Source organism: Orcinus orca, chromosome 1, assembly GCF_937001465.1.
Source record: "Orcinus orca chromosome 1, mOrcOrc1.1, whole genome shotgun sequence".
NCBI classification, from domain to species: domain Eukaryota; kingdom Metazoa; phylum Chordata; class Mammalia; order Artiodactyla; family Delphinidae; genus Orcinus; species Orcinus orca.
The window spans coordinates 136,009,815-136,015,814 of record NC_064559.1 but is presented as its reverse complement, the minus strand read 5'-3'; positions in this window follow the sequence as shown (position 1 = coordinate 136,015,814).

Below are 6,000 nucleotides of genomic sequence, written 5' to 3'. Positions count from 1 at the left end.
AGCTACTAAATTAAGATAAAATGAAGAAAGAATTATTTTCTTTAAGCCAAGTGTTCAGTCAAGTTACCCACCCCCAATGTTGACTGAGCTGGCAAGAGACACCATTACTTTTGTATCAGATTACTAAAGACTATTGGGGTATAAGTTGAAATTTCTAGAAATCTAGACATGCTTTCAACGTCATCTAGGAAATAACCATTAGATTTTAAAGTATTATATATATCGTTTGCTCTATTACGTGGTACATTTTAAGAGTTGAAAATACTGGTTATTTTTCTGGGAAGCAATTGTTGTAGCAAATAAAACAATAATGAAATCTCAATGATGGAAACTCAGGAAAGAAATAAAGGAAACATTTGTCTAGTAGAGTTTACTCAGAAATAATTGAATTTGGAGAATGCAGCAAAAATAAGACAGGAGGAAAATAAACCTCAATTAAAAGAAAGTCGTGATTGTTAGTGATTATTATTTAATGTCCTGACAAATGGACTTTAAGCTGACAGTCATATCATATTAAATGGTATCTGTAAATTTCATATAAAATATATTACAAACATTTTTTCACATAGTAAGTAACTTGCCGACTGTTAGTTTAAAAAATTCTCTTTTGTTCTATGAGCTATTTCCTAACACTTGAAGATACCCTTTAAAATCTTTCAGTATGTGTTCTGATCCATCCTCATCTGTTCCAAAGGTCTCAAGCCTTTCTTTCTAAAAGGCAGGGCTGGTACAACTACAAATGAGGAATATACCTAAATAATTATTACAATATTGATATTATGCATTCAACAGTCTAGATCCGTGCTTCCCCACTCCCATGGGTAAACCACACAAAAGAAAATTAATAGAAACTGAGTTACTGTTTTAGTAGAAATCATACTGACAAAAAAAAAAGAGAAAGAAATGCTTAAGTTGTGAATTCCTCATATTGTTAATACAGTTCAAGTAGGCCATCAATACGTGTCCTATTTACTGATAGGTGCAAAATAGGTGGTGGGAGATCAATCAAAACCCCCCTTCCATAAATTACCATGACTTCCAGAAATTATCAAAACTTCACTGGAGTGTCATACGTAGTCTTCCCAGCAATGAGTTATAGTCAATAATTCATTCCCTGACTGAGCTGATAACAGGCAGATATTCCAATAATGTGCCAGGATTTACTACTGGACACAAACAGTAAGTAGAAATTTCAATGCAGCACTAAGTGTTATCTCAGTGGAGAAAAGCAATAAAAACAGGACAGAGAGTGACATCTGGGTACAATGCTTGGATGTTTTAACCCTCTAATTAGGACAAACGTGTACAAAGGTAGTGTTGTTTAAGTTTTCATTCTTTCTTTGCAGCAAATTGTTTCCAGAGTATTGTTCCGTAATGACTTCTCCTGGCCCTATTGTCAGAAAGCACAACAGATGGCTCTGAAAAAATACTGGAAAGAAAGTCTATTTTTTTCTTGAGTTGCTTTCCCGAATTTTAAAATGGCTTGAATATTTTCCTTTTAAAGGAAACTCTCCCTGCCCCTGCCCCTGACCACACAAATGATCATCTTAGACTAAAGGTCTTAAATATATTTTCGGTGATTTCTTATCATACAGAGAAATCGACAAATTTGCTTTCTCTGTCAGAATGTTTTGAAGCTAGAAAAGAAGTGGTGATTCATCAAAAACAATTTTATTATGAAATTTGATTTATGTTGAGAAATATAAATGATGACGTTATAATGTGTACCTCTGCATGGAGGGAACACATTTTAGTCAATTGAGTTATCCAATTTTATTATTATTTAAAAAAAATCCATATCTCGTTGTTCGTTTTATTCTAAAGAATTTATGGCACTGTATAGAATAGAAATATGTGTTTTTCAAGTCTATGGACAGCTATGGATTGAACTCCGCTAATTCCACCAGGGTTATTCATTATAATTAGATGAATAAATATTATCATATTTTCATCAACTTTTTTGTGAGCAAATAGAGACCAGTATTATACTTTAAAAAATTACATTTTATTACAAATCTACATAGAGAAAAAGCTTAATTATATCAATACTATAATTAAAAGTGACACTAACTAAAGAAGCTGTGGTTTGGGGTACTTGAAATTTCCGAATTATTAGCCTTTCTTTTCCCAAGAACTGTAAGTGGGAACATAGCAGGAATGAATTATGCTTTAATGCTTTAGTTTCTCTATCAATAAATGCTCATTTCCATCGTCTTGGAGAGGAACAGTAATTAATGTTAAATGGAATTGCTATTTTCTACTGGATTTATAATTTTAATGTATATTCTTAGTAATAACCACCTCACATATACACAAATGGCCCAGTCATCTACATACCCTCTTTTTTAACTACTACAAAATTTAATTTATCCATAGTAAGATTTAACTCGACTTTAATAAGCATTGCCTATGGGCCCAGTAGACCATTTGGAGGACCCTAATGAACAAATAACATACTCACATATATAGTCTCATAACTTATTTGCAATGATATATGCAGAATATCACTTGTGCTTGAATATTATTGACAAAATTCAGTCCTAGCAAGAGGTAGCAGATGTAAGCCAAGTAATTTTTCCTATAATATCACCACTATGAAATATATTCATAGATGAAGATTTGCTGATAGTTCTGAGGCAGATTTGAGGGATTTTTAAGGTCCTGTTCCTATCCTGATAAACGTGTATGAAGAAAATGAGTCATTTCTTGCCACTATAATAAAAGTGGCTTTGCTATGTCAGACAAAATAATGTGTCACAGATGTATTTTCTTCTTTCCCATCATCTTTTCCACCTTTCCCATCATTTCCAGGAGTTTCAAATGCCCTTATCAAGTAGAATAATTAAAAGCAAAATCTACGTTGTAAATTATATTTCTGATCATACGGTATCAATGCTGTTTCCTTTTCCTCAGTGATCTTCTAATTGTTTTATTTCAACGAAATTGACTTTTTCACTATGCTTTTATATTACCCTATAAAGGAGAGGTTAGGATAGAATTTCCTAAATACTGATCAACATAATTTGGTGGGACATTTACCAAATGTAGACATTTGGATTGCTTTAAAAAAAAAAGAAAGAAAGAAAGAAAGAAAAAGATGTTCTAAAAAAGCAAGAACCTACCCCTTTATCACATGAAACAGTGAGATATTTATAAGGGATTTTGAGAAATACCAACAAAAGGCAGTCAGGGAATTTAAAGTATTATCAATATTTAAAGCCAAGATATAGTTATTTGAAGTATAGTCTTTTAGATAAGTTGAGTTCATTATGAATCCCTAATTTTTTTTTTTTTTTTTTTGCGGTACGCGGGCCTCTCACTGCTGTGGCCTCTCCTGTTGCAGAGCACAGGCTCCGGACGCGCCGCAGGCTCAGTGGCCATGGCTCACGCGCCCAGCCGCTCCGCGGCATGCGGGATCTTCCCGGACCGGGGCACTAACCCATGTCCCCTGCATCGACAGGCGGACTCTCAACCACTGCGCCACCAGGGAAGCCCCCTAATCTTTTTTAAAACCAATTATTTTATTGAAGTACAGTTGATTTACAATGTTGTGTTAATTTCTGCTGTACAGCAAAGTGATTCAGTTACACACACACGCATATTCTTTTCCATTATACTTTATCACAGGATATTGAATATAGGTCCCTGTGTTAGACAGTAGGACCTTGTTGTTTGTCCATTCGATATATAATAGTTTGCATCTGCTAATCCCAAACTCCCAATCCATCCCTCCCTGACCCTGCTTCTCCCTGGCAACCACAAGTCTGTTCTCTATGTCTGTGAGTCTGTTTCTGTTTCATAGATAATTTCATTTGTGTCATATTGTAGATGAATCCCTATTCTGAAATGCTGCAGCAGTCTCTCCGACTCTACCACTGTGCAGTACCTCTCCACCCCCTAGCCAACACGAAAACTGGCAGGGACCTAAGTGCCATTCCTCCTCCTCTTTCCTCATGACATCTGTTGGTAACTATCGTTGCTTCTTCTCTCCACACCTTTTATATTTTGGAATTGTTGCCCCAGATTCAAGCTTTTCAGATTCACTTTGGCTGAATCTTTTGATTTCTAGGGATCTCTACGATGGCAGCAATAATGGTAGGCAGATTTTTTTAAAAATGCCTTTCTAAAAAGACTGCCTTCAAAAACAGTTTTGCATTGACTTTAAAAGGTTAAAGTATATTTTTCTTGAGAAGGAGCTGGGGCACTTTGACGTGGAAGCTGTCATATCAGCATCAAATAATCTGGCCTTTCTCAGGGCACAGAAGGTGACACGGGTCTGTGTGGAACCTCTGGCTGTCCACGGGAGAGTCTCAGAGAACTGTCACTTGGAGAACGGAAAAAATGATTGTGATTTGAGGACTTAAAGGAGAAGAAGGGAAGGTATGGACAAATCATTTTGGGGTGAGTGGGGAGAATGAGGGCTTGATCTAAGATCAATATAGTTCCTGCATTTAATTAGGATTCAAGAAAGAAACGATTTGAGTTTCTCTTTCTTTTCCAAAGCACTGTATTCTTATTTCTCATTGTAGGTGAGTCGTTAAATGATGAGTGTATGACATCAGCTGAGGTTTCTTGAACTGCTGGGCACACTATAACACTATTATTTTGAATTTAGTTAATTTTACTATATACCAGGATTACTTTGAGCACTTTTATATCCGTTTGAAGAACACCTGAATACAGAACTGCCTTACCCATAATGAACTTGTATTTACACACTTTTTGCGAGTTTAGCATCAGTGGAAATAAAAGATTAACATTGCTACCTCATTCAAGCTGGCCCTTTCAGACCACAAACATCTCACTACCCAGATGAGAAAGGCCTGCTAAATGAAAGGAATGCAGAAATAAAGACTACCCAGAGGTGGCGCTGTGGTTAAAGTACACCTGAATTTTGATTACAGTGAATGAATTTATTTCCTACCCCTCTGAAGAGAGACTGTTAGCCATTACTGCTTTTGTGTTTCTATAACCACAGCATCAGCAAATAAAGGTCTCCAGTAACATACTCCCACCCACTCCAATCTACAGGGACATGTGTAAAGTCCTCACTCCACACACAATCAGAGCCAAAACACTGAAACTACCTCCTAGGCCCCTGCAAGCCTAGAGATCTATACTGACAGTTTTATCTATCCTTCTCTCTTCTTTTCCTTCCACAAAAACTACAATCCTTTGGATAATTACTCAGTGATATCCGATGTCTGATTTATTTTCTAACATTTCGTTTTAAAATAAAGATTTAATTTCGGAGCACATACTTTGGGAAATAACTAAAGTACCACAATTCATTCCAGACCTATGCATTATGTGTTCTATAAGAAAATCATTTTTTAAAGAAGGGAAAAATAAAGACGATTTGGCTTAATTCCTTCATTTGTGGATTAGAAAATGAAGGGCCAGAGCAGGAAATTTACTTGTACATGACAAATCATAACTTAATTGCAGCTCACTAAGATCTTGTGTTATCTCGTTTTGATTATTATAAATTATTAACAACTGAAGCTGACCAAGGGAATTATTTGTATTATTATGTGTATTATTTGTTTACGGGGTTCCTTTCCCCTTTTTGTTTAACTGAGTTTTCTTTACCAAACTTCAAGGAACATTACATGTTTTTAAGTTGGCTTTCTTTAATCACACCCATCTGCAGCTGTTTTCCGTACAGAATATTTTAATTATTATTATAGTTTTAATGATTTTTAAAAGTTTTTCATATGAAAAACTTCATATCAAGTTTTTCACAAAGTGACTTGATCATAAAAATGCAATTATAAGTTCCAATCAATAAAAGTAAGCCATTTAATTTCGAGGTGCTAGAAATATAAAGAAAGGAGTATTCTAACTGGTATTTAAAAATGTCTTCTGCTTGATATTGTAGGCGATGACTATAGTTTCTTTTGCAGCCTTAATGTTGATGGTTTGAAAGACAGAAATCCCCCAAACAGACACTGAAACCATAGATGTTTAACATCTGCATTGTCTAGCCAGATTCTTCTG